Source organism: Cynocephalus volans, chromosome 5 (assembly GCF_027409185.1).
Source record: "Cynocephalus volans isolate mCynVol1 chromosome 5, mCynVol1.pri, whole genome shotgun sequence".
Taxonomy (NCBI): Eukaryota; Metazoa; Chordata; class Mammalia; order Dermoptera; family Cynocephalidae; genus Cynocephalus; species Cynocephalus volans.
In genome coordinates this window covers 42,665,919-42,686,591 of record NC_084464.1, presented here as the reverse complement: position 1 = coordinate 42,686,591, position 20,673 = coordinate 42,665,919, and the positions used below count along the sequence as shown (strand labels likewise).

General features: G+C 42.4%; 1 pseudogene; it reads left to right on the top strand.

Annotated features, from left to right (window-relative positions):
• Positions 1-431: 431 nt before the first annotated feature.
• On the top strand, positions 432-1,967 carry LOC134378989 (kazrin-like; annotated as a pseudogene).
• Positions 1,968-20,673: the final 18,706 nt, after the last annotated feature.

Genomic DNA, 20,673 nt, shown 5'->3' with positions numbered 1-20,673 from the left:
TCAACAGATGGAGGGTTTGGAGGTCTCCTGTGCATACCTTGGTCCCCAGATGGGAGGCTCTGTAAGGGTTAGCCTTGGTTTGTGTCCCTATGGGTAGGGATCTGGTCTTACTCATTTCAGTGGGTCTTACTAGGATATTTTCTGCTTCCTAGCTTTGTGATTACAGGCAAGTTAATTAAACATTCTAAGTTTCAGTTTCTTCATCTGTAAAGTAGGATTAATAACTACTTACCTCATGATTTAAATAAAATAATGCATATAAGGTCATCAGCGAAGTTCCTGACACACTGTAAGTGTTCAACACATATTGACTTCTATTTTAGTTCTGAAATAAAATTATAATACCCTTCAGCGATCTCTGATTATTTTCCACAACTAGCGGATACTGTTAGAGACAATAAACATCTTTGCACTTTGGATAAACATAAGGCATGCTTACAAACCCATTAGGGGCTGGGAGTCGTTCCCACGTGAGAGGCTCCGCGGCCGAATTCCTCGCGTGCGGCGGCCGCGGACGGCCAGGCGTGGGCGGGACCGAGAGCCCTGGGCCGGCGCGCGCGGGCGGCCGGGAGGGAGGCGCGGGCGGCGGCTGGCTGCGCCGGGATGCGGCGGAAGCCTCGGGGAAGGTGAGCCCGGTACCCGCCGTAGGAGCCCCCAGCGCCGCGGTGTGCAGCCGGGGCCCGCAACCTGCGAGCCGTGCCCGGACACGGCGAAGCCCGGCGATCCGCCCCGCGCCCGCGCATCCTCCGTTCGAGCGGATGGCGGCTGCAGCCAGCGCGTGCTCCCGCGGGAAGAAGGGCGTCGGCTCCAGGTGGAAGATCACCTTCTCCAGCACACGAAGAAGATGCTGGAGGAGTCGCAGGGCGGCAAGTCCTTCGAGGTCCTCTCAGCCACCGAGCTCAGTGTCCAGCGGGTCCCGAGGGAACAGGAGCTCTCCAGGGCCACAGAAGCCTCGCAGGCCGTGAAAGCCGATCGAAAGCGCTTAAAGGGTGAGAAGACAGACTTGGGGAGCCACACGGACGCCACGCCGGAGAGCCGCGAGGAGCAGCTCCGCGACTTCGCCCGCAGCTAGGAGCAGCACTGCAAGGACAGCGAGGACGCGCTCAAAGCCCTGGCCGAGGAGGAGGCCCTGCTGGAGCGCGAGAAGCGGGAGCTGCAGCGCCACGCCACGGAGGCCGCGGACGGGGCCCCGGACCACGCCACGGCCCTGCGCCCCCGGATGGACCTCAGGGACAACCGGGTGAAGGAGCTGGAGGCCGAGCTGGCCATGGCCACGCAATCCTTAGCGATTCCGATCGAGGCCGTCTCCAAGCAGCATCCACTCGCCACGCCGGGCGAGACGGCGCTCCCCGGCAACCAGGAGTGAGTGGTGCGGGCAGACCTCCCGCCGGCCGCAGCCATCCGGCGGGGCCAGCAGTCGCTCTACCACTCGCGCCCTTGCCCCGCACCCTGCAGGCCGGCAAGCGGTCAGGGTGAGCCCTGCCACTCGTGGCAGCCCTCCGTCATCTCCGACGCATCTGCCGCCGAAGGCCACCGGTCGTCCACACCGAGCGACATCAGCTCCCCTCGACACCGGACGCACTCTGTCTGCAACGGCGACGGTCCAGGTCCGGTTCAGAAGAACCTGCTCAACCCTATTGTACAGTAAGTCACTAGACGGTCTTGAAGACCAAAGACGGGAAAAGAGGAGAGAGAAGATGGCATTCGGCTCCATCGCCCGCGTCTTCCCCAGAGGGAAGCGGTGGAAGTCCCTCGACCCCGGCGTCTAGGACGGTACCGCCGCCGATCACCACACAGAGTAGGACGCGGACTGGCGAGACCCGCTTCCCTTCGCCTGCGGCCGGGCAGGCGTCCCTGCGCGTGGCCGTGCGAGCGCGCGTGTGGCCGGGCGTGGGGGTGCGAGAGCACGTGGCTTCCGCGCACGGGGGTGCCGGGTGTGGCCGGACACCTCTAAAGCACAGCTGTGAACCCCTTTCCTCTGCGTGGCCACCTCTGTAATTGGTGTACAGACCATAGACCGTGTGTGACTACAACTCTGTTGTCTTTGGAGCGATACAGTTGTGTCGTTAATCTGATTTATCACTTTTTAAAAAAAATGTTTGGTTTCTTTTTTTCTTTTTGTTTGGTTTGTTGGGCTTTTTCTCCCCCTCTCCCCTCCACTCCTCCTTTTTATGAAACTTGAAAACTTGAAGGACTGCCGTGTATTTGTGAATAAAACTGTTGTGCTCTCCGTGCTTGTTTGTAAATGTCCCTTGTCCAAACCGCTTCTCCCGGTGCCCATCCCGCGCAGCATGTGGTCTCTGTTTGATGTCCTCTCCTCCTGCCCCCCAGTGTGAACGTGTGACCAGACCTTGTTCTCGGGATGCGCCCAAGTCACTTTAACCACCAAATGCCATCACCGTCAGGGTACGGTCCAATCTTCGCCAAGGCTCGCAAGCCAAGGGAGGGGGCCTGTCTTGGTCGGGTGCGGAAGAGGTCAAACGAGCTCTTTTTAACAGCCTGACAGTTTTTAAATTTCGTTGTAGCTGGCTGGTTAGCTCAGTTGGGTACAGGGCAGCTTTATAATCTCAAGGTCACAGGTTGTGATCCAGTACCGACCAGCGGGGGGAGGGGGGGAAGTAAATTGCGTTATGGTTTCTTTTTCTACGAAAAAAAAAGACTATTGTTTTGTTTAATTTATTGGAACAAATGCAGAAAACTTATTCTATCTAGAAGAAAGAAAGGAGGGAGGGAGGGAGGGAGGGAGGGAGGGAAGGAAGGAAGGAAGGAAGGGAAAAAAAGATAATGATCCCAAATAAAAAAACCATCGACAGATAGGAAAATAAAACAAAAAAAATTTTTTTTTGTTTGCTGGCTGGTACCGGGATCTGAACCCGTGACCTTGGTGTTACCAGAACCACGCTTTCCCATGTGAAAAAAAAATTTTTTTTAAGTATGAAAATGATCTCTAATAAAGCAAAACAAAGAATAAAAAACGAAGAAATCCCGGAGTCCAAAAAATGGCACAGCATTGGCAAATTTATCTATCTTTTCACCTGCTTTCTTGTTTTGAACTTAAAGAGGATACCCATGTTTTTGTGTTTGGTGAGGTAGGCACCTTTGTAAATATAAATCCACTTAAGTAGCTCTAGAAAGCAGATTGGCAAATGTATCAGCACAACAAGGGATATATAAATGTTTATGATTGTTTATCCAGTAATTTTACTGCTGCATATATGGTCGAAATATTTGCAAAAAAGGAATTTGAACATCAGAGCGTTATTTCCAATAGTATAAAAAAGTATATTTGTGTATACATTTTTATATATTCAACACTAAAAAGTGGTCTTTATGCTAAATACCACTCAAATAAAATGAGGTCAGTAAAATCAAGTTTTGAAGGTTAAAACATGATATGAGAAATGACTGTGTAATAATAATAAGGGAAAGGGCAGTGTAAAAAACTGCATTTGTACTTTGATCCTGATATTTCAGAATTACATTTTAACAGTATAATGTGGGTTTTTGGGTGTAAAAAGCCTGGAGATGTATATATATACACATATACACACACACACACACACACACACACACACACATATATACACATATATACATACACCGAGTGATAGTAGGTATTGTGGATTTTTTCTTTGTAATATTTTGGTATGCTATGCCCAGAATTTTTTTTTACAAAACAGACAAAGTGAAACACCAAAATAAAAAGCAAGGCAAAAGAAAACCAAAACCCACACCCCAAAACAAAAGACTCCATATCTTTCTCTCTTTCCCTCTCATACTCTCTCTACAATATATGTTGAATTAGACCAACTGTAGAAGTGACTGACTTTATCAAAACATCATAGACTATTTGCAAATCATGTATTTGATAAGGGGTTAACATCCAGAATGTACAAAGAACTACAATTCAACAACAACAAAACAATCTGATTAAAAAATGGGTACAGGATTTGAATTGACATTTCTCCAAAGATAAACAAGAAGCCAATAAGCACATGAAAAGTTGCTCAGCATTACCAATCATCAGGAAAATGCAAATTAAAACCATAGTGAGATATCACCTCACATCCATTAGGATGGCTACTAAATCAGCAAGTGTTGTCAAGGATGTGAAGTAACTGGAACCTTTCTGTAGTGTTGCTGGTACTGTACAATGGTGCAGCTGCTATGGAAACGGTACAAAGATTCCTCAAAAAATTAAAAACGGAATAACCATATGACTCAACAATTTTACTCTGGGGTATATACCCAAAAGAAGTGAAAGCAGAAGTCAAAGAGATATTTGTACACTTCTGTCCATAGCAGCGTTATTTGCAACAGCCAAAAGGTGGAAGCAACCCGAGTATCCATCAAAAGATGAATAAATAAAATATGATATATACATATAGTGGATATTATTTAGCCTTAAGAAGTAGGGAAATTCTGACACATGCTATAACATAGATGAATCTTGAGCACATTATGCTAAGTGAAATAAGCCAGTTACAAAAGAACAAGTAGTCTATGATTCTACTTATATGAAGTATTAGGGCGGTCAAATTCATAGAGAAAGGGCTGGCCAGGTGGCTCAGTTGGTTAGAGCACAGTGTTATAACACCAAGGTCAAGGGTTTGGATCCCTGTACCCGTCAGCTGCAGGAAAAACAAATTCACAGAGGTGGAAAGTAGAATGGTTCTAGCCAGGAGCTAGGGGGCTATTGCTTAATAGGTACAGAGTTTTAGTTTTCTAAGGTGAAGATGAAGAGTTCTGTGGATAGATAGTGGTGATGGTAGCACAACAGTGTAAATGTATTTAATGCCACTAACAGTGCACCTAAAAATGATCAAGATGGTACATTTTGTTATATGTGTATTTTACCACAATTTAAAAAGCCATAGATGGCTTAGTAAATTTAATAAATTCAGAAATATCTTCATATCAATTTTATAAGAAGAACGTGGTTTCAGGAAATCAGCTTCTTGTCCACAAATCTCCACCTGTATCAGAGGAGATTGGATCCTCTTCTAGTTCTTGCCCTGTCCAGGGAGTCTGAGCATCCTAAGGAGGATTAGGCAAGATATGGACTCAGGTCCAGCACCTGCCCCTCAGAAATGGCCAAGAGGACTGACCAGCCTGGGTGAAATGGAGCTTGACCCTTGTCCAGCCTCCAGCCTCGGCTTCCAGACTAAAGCCTCTTAGCATGCTCTTGAGGCCTCCACTTCCAAGTAGCCTCCTTGTTCATCCCTAGGCTCCATAAAGACAGATTTTAACCAGGCTGAGGCCTTGTCCCCCTGCCAGCCAGGCCCCTGCCTGGGCTTTCCTGCACATCTGGGTGTCATTATCTCTGACTCAGCAGAAACAGAGGCAGGTGATGGGGCAATTTGACTACTTGGGATGCAGGACTCGCAAGTGAAGTACTGAGTCTATTTGGGCTGCTCTAACAGAAATACCACAGACTGGGAGGCTTAAACAACAGAAGTTATTTCTCACACTTCTGGAGGCTGAGGTGCTGGCAGATTCAGTGTCTGGTGAGGGCCCACTTCATAGTTAACAGCCAGCTATCTTTTCGCTGTGTCTTTACATAGTGGAATTTAGTGGAAGGGGTGAGGGAGCTCTCTGGGATCTCTTTTATAAGGGCACTAATCTCATTCATGAAGGCTTCCACCCTCAAGACCTAATCACCTCCCAAAGGTTCCACCACCAAATATCATCACATTGAGGATTAGGTTTCAACATATGAATTTGGGGTTGACTCAAGGAGCAACTCAACCACTCAGTCTATAGCAGATACACAAATTCCCACCACTTTCTACCTGAGCTCTTCTTCCTTTAGACCACAGGTCTAAAGACAACCAGGCCTGCAATGACTCCCATGACGGGGACTGATGGCTGAGAAGACAGTATTGACCAGGGAAAGGCAGGTGAGAGGACCTGAGCCCCAAATCTCAGCCCTGACTCTCAGAAGGAGCATGGGAGAGTCCCTCCTTTCCCTTAGAAGAGGCTCCAGCCCCGTCTCGCTTCTCACCCCACATCAGTATAAGGGGCCTGGAAGCCCCTTGTGCTGTGCATGGCACATGATCTCTGCCCTTCCCAGAAGGCACCACCACAGCTGCCCACTTCTGGAAGGTACCCACCCTTCTACTGGCCTGCACTCTACATGCTCTGTGACCTGGATCTGGTCCTCCCCTACAGTGGTGTTGGCAGGTCATGCTCCATCTGATACTCCAGGTAGGACCCTTCCTTGTCTCTTCCTAGCTTCTGGTGGTAGCCACCAATTCTTCGTGTTCCTTGGCTCTCAGCCTACCCGCTCTTCACATGGTTTTCTTCCCTGTGTCATCTCCTAGTCTTCCTTCTGTACATGTCTATGTTGAAATTTCTCCTTTTAATAAAGTCACCAATCATAGTGGATTAGGGCCCACCCTAATGACCTCATTGTAACTTAGTTAAATCTGCAAAGACCCTATTTCCAAATAAGGTCACATTTTTAGGTACTGGAGATTAGGACTTTAACATTTCTTTTTGGAGGGACACAAATCAACCTATAACATGGCCTTAGTGCTACTGCCATGCATTTTACTTTTATCTATGTTAGAAATCCTGCACTACATTGTTGTAATTTTTGTTTAAATAATCAATTATCTTTTAAAGAGATTTAAATAAAAGAAGAAAAAATCTCATGTAGTTACCATTTCTGTTGCTCTTCATTCCATATTTTTATTCTTCTTTACTTGAAGTACTATCTTTTTTTCTTTCTTTCTTTTCTTCTTCTTCTTTTTTTTTTTTTGTATTTTGCTTTGTCAACACTGAGTGGTGGTGACAGACTAGAGGCTGTAATCAAAGGCAAGAATTAGTAGGGAGTGAATGTGTGCATGTGAGTGTGTGAGCCTTTGTATTGACTCACCATGCACAGGCAGTGGGTCTCTGCCCTGAGCCCACTGGGATGCCATATGTGGCATCCTGTGGTGCATCTGTGCGATGTAACCTGATAAACACATGCCCAGGCCAGGCTGTCAAGGCTAGGGCTGTACCCCAGGATCAGGACAACATGGACGCCACGTGCCCTCTTTTATTTCCCTGCAGAACCGAATCCTTGACCTTGTGTTACAAGGCTGCGCTCTAATCAACTGAACTAACCGGACAGCCTACCACCTGCCCGTTTTGAAGGACCTTCTTAAACATTTATTGTACTGCAGGTCTGCCAGTAATAAATTCTTTCCACTTTTATGTGTCTGAAGAAAGGCTTCATTTTGCCTTCATTTTTTATTGTAAGACAATATATATAACATAAATTTACCATTTTAAACATTCTAAGTGTAAGTTCTGTGGCATTAAGTATACTCACATTCTTGTACAACCATCACCATCATTCACCTCTGAAACGTTTTCATCTTAACAAACCGAAACTCTGTACCCATTAAATAATAACTCCACATTCCCATCTCCCACCATCCCGGCAACCACCATTTTACTTTCTATCTCTGTGAATGAGTTGGACTACTCTAGGTATATATGGAATCATACAGGATTTGTCCATTGTGTCTGTCTTATTTCTTTTTTTATTTTTTTTAAATTTTATTTTGTCAATATACATTGTGGCTGATTATTGTTGCCCATCACCAAAACCTCCCTCCCTTCTCCCTCCGCCCGAATGATGTCCCCTCTGTTTGCTTGTCGTATGAACTTCAAGTAATTGTGGTTGTTATATCCTCTCCCCCCCCCGTTTTTTTTTTGTGTGTGTGTGTGTGTGTGAATTTATATATTAATTTTTAGCTCCCAGCAATAACTGAGAATATGTGGTATTTCTCTTTCTGTGTCTGACTTGTTTCACTTAATATAATTCTCTCAAGGTCCATCCATGTTGTTGCAAATGGCAGTATTTCATTCATTTTTATAGCTGAGTAGTATTCCATTGTGTAGATGTACCACATTTTCTGTATCCACTCATGTGATGATGGACATTTGGGCTGGTTCCAACTCTTGGCTATTGTAAAGAGTGCTGCGATGAACATTGGTGAACAGGTATACCTTCGACTTGATGATTTCCATTCCTCTGGGTATATTCCCAACAGTGGGATAGCTGGGTCGTATGGTAGATCTATCTGCAATTGTTTGAGGAACCTCCATACCATTTTCCATAGAGGCTGCGCCATTTTGCAGTCCCACCAACAATGTATGAGAGTTCCTTTTTCTCCGCAACCTCGCCAGCATTTATCGTTCAGAGTCTTTTGGATTTTAGCCATCCTAACTGGGGTGAGATGGTATCTCAGTGTGGTTTTGATTTGCATTTCCAGGATGCTGAGTGATGTTGAGCATTTTTTCATATGTCTGTTGGCCATTTGTATATCTTCCTTAGAGAAATGCCTACTTAGCTCTTTTGCCCATTTTTTAATTGGGTTGCTTGTTTTCTTCTTGTAAAGTTGTTTGAGTTCCTTGTATACTCTGGATATTAATCCTTTGTCAGATGTATATTTTGCAAATATTTTCTCCCACTCTGTTGGTTGTCTTTTAACTCTGTTAATTGTTTCTTTTGCTGTGCAGAAGCTTTTTAGTTTGATATAATCCCATTTGTTTATTTTTCCTTTGGTTGCCCGTGCTTTTGGGGTGGTATTCATGAAGTCTGTGTCCAGTCCTATTTCCTGAAGTGTTTCTCCTATGTTTTCTTTAAGAAGTTTTATTGTTTCAGGGTGTATATTTAAATCCTTAATCCATTTTGAGTTGATTTTAGTATACGGTGAGAGGTATGGGTATAGTTTCATTCTCCTGCATATGGATATCCAGTTATCCCAGCAGCGTTTGCTGAAGAAGCAGTCTCTTCCCCAGTGAATAGGCTTGGTGCCTTTGTCAAAGATCAGATGGCAGTAAGTGTGTGGGTTGATTTCTGGATTCTCTATTCTATTCCATTGATCATTGTGTCTGTTTTTATGCCAGTACCATACTGTTTTGGTTATTATAGCTTTGTAGTATAGCTTAAAGTCAGGTAGTGTTATGGCTCTGGCTTTATTTTTTTTGCTCAGCATTGCTTTGGCTATGCGTGGTCTTTTATTATTCCATATAAATGTCTGGATAGTTCTTTCCATTTCTGAGAAAAATGTCATTGGAATTTTGATGGGGATTGCATTGAATTTGTATATCACTTTGGGTAGTACGGACATTTTCACTATGTTGATTCTTCCAATCCAAGAGCATGGGATATCTTTCCATCTTCTTGTATCCTCTCTAATTTCTCTCAGCAGTGGTTTGTAGTTCTCGTTATAGAGATTTTTCACATGCTTGGTTAACTCAATTCCTAAGTATTTTATTTTTTTGGTGGCTATTGTAAATGGGCAGGCTTTCTTGATTTCTGGTTCTGCATGTTCACTATTGGAGAAAAGAAATGCTACTGATTTTTGTGTGTTGATTTTGTATCCTGCTACTGTGCTGAAATCATTTATCAATTCCAACAGTTTTTTTGTAGAGGTTTTAGGCTGTTCGATAGATAGGATCATGTCATCTGCAAACAGGGACAGTTTGACTTCATCTTTTCCAATCTGGATGCCCTTTATTTCCTTCTCTTCTCTGATTGCTCTGGCTAGTACTTCCAACACTGTGTTGAATAGGAATGGTGAGAGTGGGCATCCTTGTCTAGTTCCTGTTCTTAAAGGAAAAGCTTTCAGCTTTTCCCCATTCAGGATGATATTGGCAGTGGGTTTGGCATATATAGCTTTCATTATGTTGAGATACTCTCCCTGTATACCTAACTTATAGAGGGTCTTTGTCATGAATGAATGTTGAATTTTATCAAATGCTTTTTCAACATCTATAGAGATGATCATATGGTCCTTGTGTTTGACTTTATTAATATGGTGTATCACATTTATTGATTTGCATATGTTGAACCAACCTTGCATCCCTGGGATGAATCCCACTTGATCGTGGTGAATAATTTTACGTATGTGTTGCTGTATTCTGTCTGCCAGTATTTCAGTGAGGATTTTTGCATCTATATTCATCAAAGATATCGGCCTGTAGTTTTCTTTTTTGGTTATATCTTTACCTGGTTTTGGTATCAGGATGATGTTTGCTTCATAGAATGAGTTTGGGAGATTTGCGTCCGTTTCAATCTTTTGGAATAGTTTGTAAAGAATCGGTGTCAATTCCTCTTTGAATGTTTGGTAAATTTCTGCTGTGAATCCATCTGGTCCTGGGCTTTTCTTTGTTGGGAGCCTTCTGATAACAGCTTCAATCTCCTTTATTGTTATTGGTCTGTTCAAATTTTCTACGTCTTCCTGGTTCAGTTTTGTGAGCTTGTGCATTTCCAGAAACTTATACATTTCCTCCAGATTTTCAAATTTGTTGGTGTATAGTTATTTATAGTAGTCTCGGATGATTCCTTGTATTTCAGATGAATCAGTTGTAATATCACCTTTTCATTTCTAGTTTTTGTTATTTGAGTCTTCTCTCTTTTTTTTGTTAGCCATGCTAATGGTTTGTCAATTTTATTTATCTTTTCAAAAAACCAACTTTTTGATTCATTGATCTTTTGTATTGTTTTTTGGGTTTCAATTTCATTTAGTTCTGCTCTGATCTTAATGATTTCTTTCCGTCTGCTAACTTTAGGTTTGGATTGTTCTTGTTTTTCTAGTTCTTTAAGGTGAAGTGTTAGGTAGTTCACTTGCCATCTTTGCATTCTTCTGAGGTGAGCATGTAATGCAATAAATTTCCCCATTAGTACTGCTTTTGCAGTATCCCACAGGTTTTGGTATGATGTATCATTATTTTCATTAGTTTCAATAAATTTTTTGATTTCCTGCTTGATTTCTTCTTGGACCCATATGTCATTAAGTAGAATGCTGTTTAATTTCCATGTGTTTGTATAGTTTCCAGAGTTTCGTTTGTTATTAATTTCTTGTTTTAATCCATTGTGGTCTGAGAAAATACATGGGATAATTCCAATTTTTTTGAATTTATTGAGACTTGATTTGTGACCTAATATGTGACCTATCCTGGAGAATGATCCATGTGCTGATGAGAAGAATGAATATTCTGAGGTTGTTGGATGGAATGTTCTGTAGATATCTGCCATGTCCAATTGGTCTAGAGTATTGTTTAGATCTTGTGTTTCTCTACTGATTCTTTGCCTAGATGATGTGTCCTATATTGACAGTGGGGTGTTCAGGTCCCCTGCTATTATGGTATTAGTGTCTATTTCCTTCTTTAGGTCTAATAGAGTTTGTTTTATAAATCTGGCTGCTCCAACAGTGGGTGTGTACATATTTATGATTGTTATGTCTTCTTGATGGATCAGTCCTTTTATCATTAAGTAGTGTCCCTCATTGTCTCTTTTTATGGTTTTTAGTTTAAAGCCTATTTTGTCAGATATAAGAATAGCTACTCCAGCTCATTTTTCTTTTCTGTTTACATGGTAAATCTTTTTCCATCCTTTCACTCTTAGTCTATGTGAATCTTTATGGGTGAGGTGGGTTCTTGTAGGCAGCATATAGTTGGGTCCTCCTTTTTGATCCAGTCAGCCAGTCTGTGTCTTTTGATTGGGGAATTTAAGCCTTTTACATTAAGAGTTGTTATTGAAAGGTGTTGATTTATTCCTAGTATTTTATTGGTTGTTTGGTTGTCTTAGGTGTCTTTTGTTCCTTGCTTTCTGATTTACTGTTTGGTTTCTGTGTTTGTTCATTCCTTAGGTTCTAGATAGCATTTTTGTTTGTTTTCTCTTCATGAATGCCATTTTTATTATACTAGTGGGTATTCATTTTTCTTCGGTTTTTATGGCAGTGGTAGCTATTTTTCAGGAACCAAACCCAGTACTCCCTTGAGGATTTCTTGTAAGGGTGGTCGTGTGGTAGTGAACTCTCGCAGTTTTTGTTTGTGTGAGAAATATACTATTTGCCCTTCATTTCGGAAGGATAGCCTTGCAGGGTAGTGTATTCTTGGCTGGCAATCTTTGTCTTTTAGTATTTTGAATATATCATCCCATTCCTTTCTAGCTTTTAGGGTTTGTGATGAAAAGTCTGATGTTAGCCTGATTGGGGCTCCCTTATAGGTGATTTGACGCTTCCCTCTTGCAGCTTTTAAGATTCTCTCTTTGACTCTGAGTTTTGCCAATTTGACTATAACATGTCTCGGAGAAGGCCTTTTTGGGTTGAATACATTTGGAGATCGTTGAGCTTCCTGGATCTGAAGATCTGTGATTTTTCCTATACCTGGGAAGTTTTCTGCCACTATTTTGCTGAATATGTTTTCAATGCAATCTCCATTTTCCTCCCCTTCTGGAATACCCATGACTCGGATATTTGAGTGCTTAAGGTTGTCTGATATCTCTCTCAGATTTTCTTCAATGTCTTTGATTCTTTTTTCTTTCTTTTTGTCTGCTTGTGTTATTTCAAACAGCCCATCTTCAAGTTCAGAGGTTCTCTTTTCAACTTCTGCAAGTCTGCTGGTTAAACTCTCCCTTGTGTTTTTTATTTTGCTGAATAACTTCTTTAGTGCAGCAAGTTCTTCTACATTTTTTTTCAGGACATTGATTTTCTTGTACATTTCCTCTTTCAGGTCCTGTTTACTTTTCCTCATTACATCACGATGTCTAGCTGAGTTTTCTTGTATCTCATTCAGTTTCTTTAGAATTATCACTCGAATTTCCTTGTCAGTCATTTCAAGGGCTTCTTGTTCTATAGGATTTAGAGTTTGAGATTTATTAACTTTTGGTGGTGTACTTTCTTGATTTTTTGTATTTCTGGTATCTTTTTTTTTAATGTTTATTCATTGTGGCAGGGGGTTTCACAGTCTACCGGTTTGAGACTTTTGACTAACTAAGATGTTGCTGTGGTTGCCAATTTGGTATGGCTACCTCTGTGACTGCTCAGTTGGCCTCTAGTGCCTTGTGTGTATGGTTGCCCTGGGTCTTGGGCCTCTCCGGGAGCCACCTCTCTGGTCAGCTTGGACTGTGCTGGGCTGCTGGATCACGGGGCGGTACCGCAGGGTGTGTGGTCTCTGCTGAGCTTTCACTTCCCGTGGAGGACTTCTCACTGTTCCGTGCACTCTGGCCCGGGCTGTTGGATCATGCAGTGGCGACCCAACAGGGTGTGTGGTTTCTGTCGCGTCTCCGCCTCCCTAGCCGGACGTCTCCCCACTCTGTGCACACTGGGCTGGGCTGGGACATTTCTTCTGCAACCCTCGTCTATCAGCTGGGACTTCAAGACCCTGCTCGGCACCACCTTGCCCAGGAAGTCAACCAGGTTTCTGCTAGGCACAGACGACCGGTCACTCTGGGTGCCTTTGTAGCACTGTGTAGATCTTTCTCGGGACTGATCACCTTCCTCCTGGTAGCGCGGTTATTTGTGTACTTGTCTTATCTCCCACACCAGAGCGTGAGCTCCTCAGGGGAGTAGCCTGCAGCACATGGTTTACCTTTGTATCCCCCTGGCGCAGACTGAGTCCAGTGCCCGCCCGCAGTCAGCTCTCCGGCAGGTTCAAGTGGACTTGGGAACTCTCCAACCACACTATTCCTAACCCGAAATTGGTTAGGCGTTTTTCCGAACTGGTGGCCACAGAGATGGTATCTGCCTCCCAGTAACACTAAGTTTTCCGGGGGCCGGAGCCCCGGGTGCGGTGGAGTGACAGTCAGCCTAGCCCGTACTTCCTTGCCCTCTGGATGCTGGCCGGGGATGCCCCACGCCACCAGCCCCACCAGGGAACCATGGGGGGAGTGGGAGGGGAGGCTGGCCCGCAGGCCCCGGGGAAAGCAAGTGGGAAGGCTCAGTGAGGAGCCGAGCTGGGCGAGGAGGACAGGCTTGGCTTAGCCGGGCTGGAGCTGCCACCACCTGAGAAAATGGAGGCAGCCCTGGGGGCGGTGAGTGGCCCGGTGACGCAGGCGGAAGCCGGGTGGGCGTCTGACCCCTGAGCAGGGCTGTGCCAGGTCGGGCTGCTCCCTCTCTGCCTCTGCTTTGTCGCCGTCCCATTCACGGCCGCTGCCGCCTCGGGCTGCTCAGTCGGTCCCGCGGTGCAGCTCGGGTGCTCCCAGGAATCTTCTTTTATGCCGGCCTGAAACCTCGAATCCTGAATAGGGCAGCTGGCCACCTTCAGCGCGGCCCTGGCCTCCGGGATCCTGGCTGCATCAACAGCAGCCCTGGTGCCGTGTTCCCTGTTTAGAGACTCACTTTTGCAGCTAAGAAACAGTTCTTTTCCTGCTCCATACTTCAAAGCTGTTGCCTGTAAACGAGGCAGCCTCTCCTGCCAAGGGCAAAGTGGTGGTCAGCCCCCATGACCAGCCACCAGCAGCGGTCCTCTCTTAAGAGACAGCAAGAGGAAGGTCCACAAGTTTCCCGGCTGCCTAAGGCCCAGTGGCCGCCTTTTCCACCTCAGCTACTCCGCACCAACTGCTGCAGCCACCGCCATCTTGAAGACTCCGTCGTACTCTGTTGGGTCCTCCCGCCGCCTGCCTTCTCCGTCCGCCCTCCCGGCCCCGGGCACAGGAATCCCATTTCAAAGCAACTTCTTATAATGGCTGTTGTGTCAGATAAAGGCCCCTCACAACATACATGTTCTCAGGGGCATTTGCCTGTTCCTTGCTCTTCTTTCTTCCGGAGCAGTAAAGACCTCCTCCCATTAAAGGCCAGTCTCCTGGTGTTCGCTCTGGAATTTCACTCCTTCAGTCATTCTCTGTCACTCTTGTACCATCAGCCTCCCACATTCTAATGTTTGTCTTATTTCACTTAGCATAATGTCTTCAAGTTCCATTGATGTTGTAGCACATGTAAGAATTCCTTTCCATTTTAAGACTAAATAACAGTCAACTCTATGTATATACCACCTTTTGTTTATCCATTCACCTCTCGATGACCATCTGGATTGTTTCCATCTTCTGGCTATTATGAGTAATGCTGCTATGAACATTGATATACAAATATTTGTTTGACTCCCTACTTTCACTTCTTTTGGGTATATACCAAGAAATGGAATTGCTGAATAATATGATAGTTCTAGTTTAAGTTTTTGAGGAATTACCATACAGCTTTTCACAGTGGCTGCACCATTTTACCTTCCTGCCCGCAAAGCGCAAGGGTTTCAATTTCTCCACATCCTCACCAACACTTATCTCCTGGTTTTTATTTTTTTGTTTTTTTAATGGTAGGCATCCTAATGGGAGTGAGGTGGTACCTTACTGTGGGTTTCATTTGCATTTGCCTAGCAATTAGCTGTGGGCTTATCATATATGGTGTTTATTATGTTGAGGTAGTTTCTTCTATTCCTAGTTTGTTGAGTGATTTTTAATTTCTTTTTAATCATGAAAAGTGTTGAGTTTTGTCAAATGCTTTTCCTGCATCAATTGAGATGATCGTGTGTTTTATTCCTTCATTCTGTAAATGTGGTGTATTAACATTGTTTGTTGATTTTTGTATATTGAACCATCTTTGCATTCCAAGAATAAATCCCACTTGTTCATGGTGTTTAATCCTTCTAAGTGCTGTTGAATTCTATCTGCTATTACATTGTTGAAGATTTTTGCATCAATATTCATTAGGGATATTGGTGTGTATAGCGGTTTTCTTTTCTTGTGGTATCTATCCAGCTTTGGTATCAGGTTAATGTTGTCCTCATAAAATGACTTTGGAAGTGTTCCCTCATTTTCAATTCTTTGGAAGAGTCTGAGGAGGATTCGTGTGAATTCTTCTTTAAGTGTTTGGTAGAATTTACTGGTGGAGCTCTCTGCTCCCAGGCTTTTCTTTGTTGGGAAGTTTTTGGTTATTGATTCAATCTCCTTGCTATTTATAGGTCTGTTCAGATTTTCTATTTCTTCATGATTCAGTCTTTGTAGGTTGTGTGTTTCTAGGAATTTATCCATTTTATCTAGGTTATTTCTATAAAATTGGCTATAACAACTCCTCTTTCGATTATTTTGGTTCTTTGAGTTTTCTTTTTTTCTTGTCAATATAAGTAAAGATTTTTCAATTCTGTTGATCTTTTTGAAGAACCAACTTTTGGTTTAATGGATTTTCTCTATTGTTTTCTATTCTCTACTTCATTTATCTCTGCTCTAATCTTTATTATTTCTTTTCTTCTCCTAGCTTTGAATTTAGTTTGTTCTTTTTCTAGCTCCTTCAGGCATAAAGTTAGGTTGATAATTTGAGATCTTTTTTCTTATTTAATGTAAGCATTTTTAGATATAAATTTTCCTCTTAGTATTGCTTTTGCTACATTCCATAAATTTTATTTTATTTTATTTTATTTTATTTATTTATTTATTTATTTTTAAATTTTATTTTGTCGATATACATTGTGGCTGATTATTGCTCCCCATCACCAAAACCTCCCTCCCTTCTCCCTCCCCACCTCCCCCCCCAACAATGTCCTTTCTGTTTGCTTGTCGTATCAACTTCAAGTAATTGTGGTTGTTATATCTTCTTCCCCCCCCCCGGTTTTGTGTGTGTGTGTGTGTGTGTGTGTGTGAATTTATATATTAATTTTTAGCTCCCTCCAATAAGTGAGAACATGTGGTATTTCTCTTTCTGTGCCTGACTTTTTTCACTTAATATAATTCTCTCAAGGTCCATCCATGTTGTTGCAAATGGCAGTATTTCATTCGCTTTTATAGCTGAGTAGTATTCCATTGTGTAGATGTACCACATTTTCCGTATCCACTCATGTGATGATGGACATTTGGGCTGGTTCCAACTCTTGGCTATTGTAAAGAGTGCTGCGATGAACATTGGGGAACAGGTATACCTTCGACTTGATGATTTCCATTCCTCTGGGTATATTCCCAACATTCCATAAATTTTAGTATGCTGTGTTTTTATTTGCATTTGTCTCAAGGTATTTTGTACTTTCTCTTGTGATTTCTTTTGTGTTGCACTGGTTGTCTAAAAATCTGTTCTTTAATTTCCATGTTTGTGAATGTTCCAGTTTTCCCTCTATTGATTTATAGCTTCATTCCACTTTGATCAGAAAAAAGTACTTTCTATGATTTCAATCTTTCAAAATTTATTAAGAATTGTTTTCTGGTCTAACGAATGGATGGAGGTTTTACTTACTGAAATGGGCGGCAGTTACAAGTTATGAGTTAAGCTTTAGATATGCTGATTTGAAGAGCATATGGAAGTCAGGTGTATGCATAGGGTTGAAGCTTAGCAGATAGGCCTTTTAAAAAAATATATAGATTTAGGCATCCTCAGCATGAAAGTTGAATCTATGGGTGTGGGTCAAACCATCCAGGAAAAGTCTGTAGAATAAGAAAAAGGAGCCCAGGATGCAAGCCTGGGATATATCAAACCTTCAGGTGCAAAGAGAGTACATGGATCTGCAATGGGCTTGAGAAGTTATGGTGAGAGAAGTACACAGAGAACTGGAAGAGAGTAGTATCAGGAAACCTGAGGGATGCATGAAGGATTGCTCAACAGTGCCAAATGGTGCCTCAAGTAAGATAAGGAAGACATTGGCCCACTAAATGTGGCAACTGTGAAATCATTCTTGTTCTTACTAATATTAGGTTCAGAGAAGTGATAGAGTTGGAAGCCAGGCTGGGGTAGTAGATTTGAAAAGTGATGAGAGATGAAGTGGAGACAGTGAGTTGAGCATTTTTCCTTCATTTTCTTAAAATTGGCTGTATATCACTGCCCATGTCCTTTGTCTTTGCTTTACCTTCTGCCTGGGATGTTCCCCCGCTGGTCCTGGCATGCCTAGAACCTTCTCAGTATGTACATCTCAACAAAATGCCACCTCCTCAAGGAGGCCTTCTCTAATCTTGCTAAGTCTCTGCCAGTCACGCTTTGTCACCTCTTTCACATCATCCTCTTTTAGACTTTTCATCACCCATTATCTAAATGTGTTTACTTACCTATTTATTACTGTCCTCTCCACTAGAAGAAATCAGTGTCCTTCCTTGCTTAATGTCCAGTGTCATTATAACTATTGTTTTATATTTTCATGTATTTTGTCCCATTTTTTGGTTGTTAAAGTTGGAAGGGTAAACCAATCTCTAGTATTCTAGAAGAAGTTTGTTATTTTTCTTAAATCTAAAATATTGTAAACACTGTATTGAAAAACCAAGCTATAAGAGCATAAAACCAGGAGACATACAAGTTTTTACATCTTACCTGGCCAAATACAATTACATGGATATTATTTTTAAGTATCAATTTGAACAGTTTAAATAAATAAATAAATGAAAATTAACTAGGTCATTTTTAGTTTTCTATTTCTTGCAGATATTTTCAAGTTCATCAGTTTTTTCTAAACTCATAATAAGCATGGTTATGTCATATTTATGTCTCAATTTTAACTTCAGTACTGAAGTTTTATGAGCTTCTTTTTTCTATCTGCTGTTTCTTCTGGTTCTCATTCATGTTGACTATTTCCACTTATACTTAAACATTTTTTGTTATGAGCTGCTCTTTTTCCTTGTGAAATTATTTGTGTAAACTCTTTAACACATAGATTAAATATAGATATCTTTAGAGATTTTTGCTTTGTTCTTTCAATTTTTGGGTCACCATCAATCCAAACTATTATAAACTAAATACATGGCTTGAGGTTATTATGGCCCACAATGGTAAAGAAAACTTAGACAATGGATCCACAGGAGAACTGGCTAGTAGTTACCAATTCTCAGAAAGAGAAAAGTGTTTGTTCCTTTTTTTTTGGTGGTTCAAAGGCAAATTTTCTTAGAATACTCTTGTAATGGGGAATGAAGCAGATTTTCCTTTGTTTTACCTTCACTCTGAAGATATGAATCTTTGGTTTCCAAGATTTTTTTGTGGGAAGATTAAGTCCTCTATTATACTCTATATGTGAACAATCTCTCGGCATCATCTCCTGTCTATTACAGCTTGTGATCTCAAGAACACTGAAACTATGATTTCCCTGATTTGGTAAATGGCCTCCCGATAAAAACAACTTCTCTGTGTGGATTCTCACCCACGTTTATATTTTGGCCAAAATAATCATTCTTTTGCTTGTTTTTCTACAGTTTTGGATGCTTTTAAAACATTTTATCTGTTATTTTTAGTTGTTTTCAATGAAGGGGACAATCTTAAAAATGTAGCCTGCTGTCTTAGTCCATCTGGGATGTTATAACAAAGTACCATAGACTGGGTGGCTTATAAATAACAGAAATTCATTTCACATAGTTCTGGAGGCTGGGAAGTCCAGGATCAAGGTGCCAACAGATTTCACATCTGGTAAGGACTCACTTTCTGGTTCACAGGTGGCCATCTCACTATCAGTGCACATGGTGGAAGGGGTGAGGGATCTCTCTGAGGTCTCTTTTATAAGAGTGCTAATTCCATTCATCTACCAAAGGCCCCACCTCCAAATACCATCATATTGGGGATTAGGCTTCAGCATATAAATTTTGGGGGAACACAAATACTCCCATATTACTGGAAATGTAATCTGCATATATTAGTCCATTTTCTGTTGCTTTTAACAGAATACCTGAAACTGGGTAATTTGTATAGAAATAAAATATTTCTTACAGTTATGGAGGCTGGGAAGTCCAAGGTTCTGTGGGCACATCTGGTGAGGGATGCCTTCTTGGTGGGAACTATCTACAGAGTCCTGTGGTGACACAGGGTATCACATAGTGAGGGCTGAGCAAGAGCACTGCCACATGCTTTCTTCCTCTCCTTATAAAGTCCCCAGTCTACTATCTAATAACCCATTAAACCATTAATCCATGAATGGTTTAATCCAATCACCTCCCAAGGGCTCCACCTTTCAAATACCATAGTCTGATTTCCTACCCTCTTAACACTGTTACAATGCAGACCTAGCTTCAACAAGTTTTGAGGGGACATTCAAACCATAGTACTGCATTAGATACTTATTAACTCCTACTTTTTACTGGACACCAGGGTAAGTACTAGGATACAAATCCATCTAGATCAATGCTACTTAGGTCTGTGGACCAGTGCTGATCTATGGACTGTTTATTACCAGCCACAATGAGATACCAACAGAAATTGAATGACAGTAAGCCAGTAAACCTCTATCTCATCCCAGACTGGTGAATGGTGAGTCAAGTAGAAGACGACAATTTATATCATATCCTTCAATCTGCTGACAACCGTTTACTGACCAGCTGTTTGTGGGCCAGACACTGGGTAGCACTGCACCTAAATTTGGATTTTTCTTTGTGCTTGTGTCTGAAGTCACGGATGGGTCTAAACATGAAGCTTCTAGTTGTACTCTGCCATGGAGCCCTGGGCAGCATTACCTATTCCTCGCTATACTGTGTGACAATAATCAAAGAGTATTGCCAAACAAGAAAACTCAGTCAGCTTTGGTGTCCAGAGTTTTTCATTGGGGCTTGATCACTTTGTTCAGCCACAAAGTTCCCTGTGTGGCTGAACTTTAAGTCTCCCACCCTTTCTGGAGATCAGACTAATGCCATTAGTCTCCAGTTCTTCTGAAGGTTGGATCTGAAAAACATGGCTCAAAGCCCCCATTATAAATCAGATTGTTAGAGTGTATGGTGGCCAAAGCCCCAAGCAAACAAAAATACTTCTATGAGGTAGGACAATCCAGGGACCTAGAGATAACCTCCCAGTAGCCAAGGGCAAAGGCCAGAACACTCTTAATTCTTTACTATACTGGAATAGTTTTGGATGGCATGCTTTCAGAGATTTTTGTAATGCTAAGCTGTGAACCACTTCCTAAGTCTTTCACCTGGCTATATCCCATGGTACAGAAACCACATATATTTCC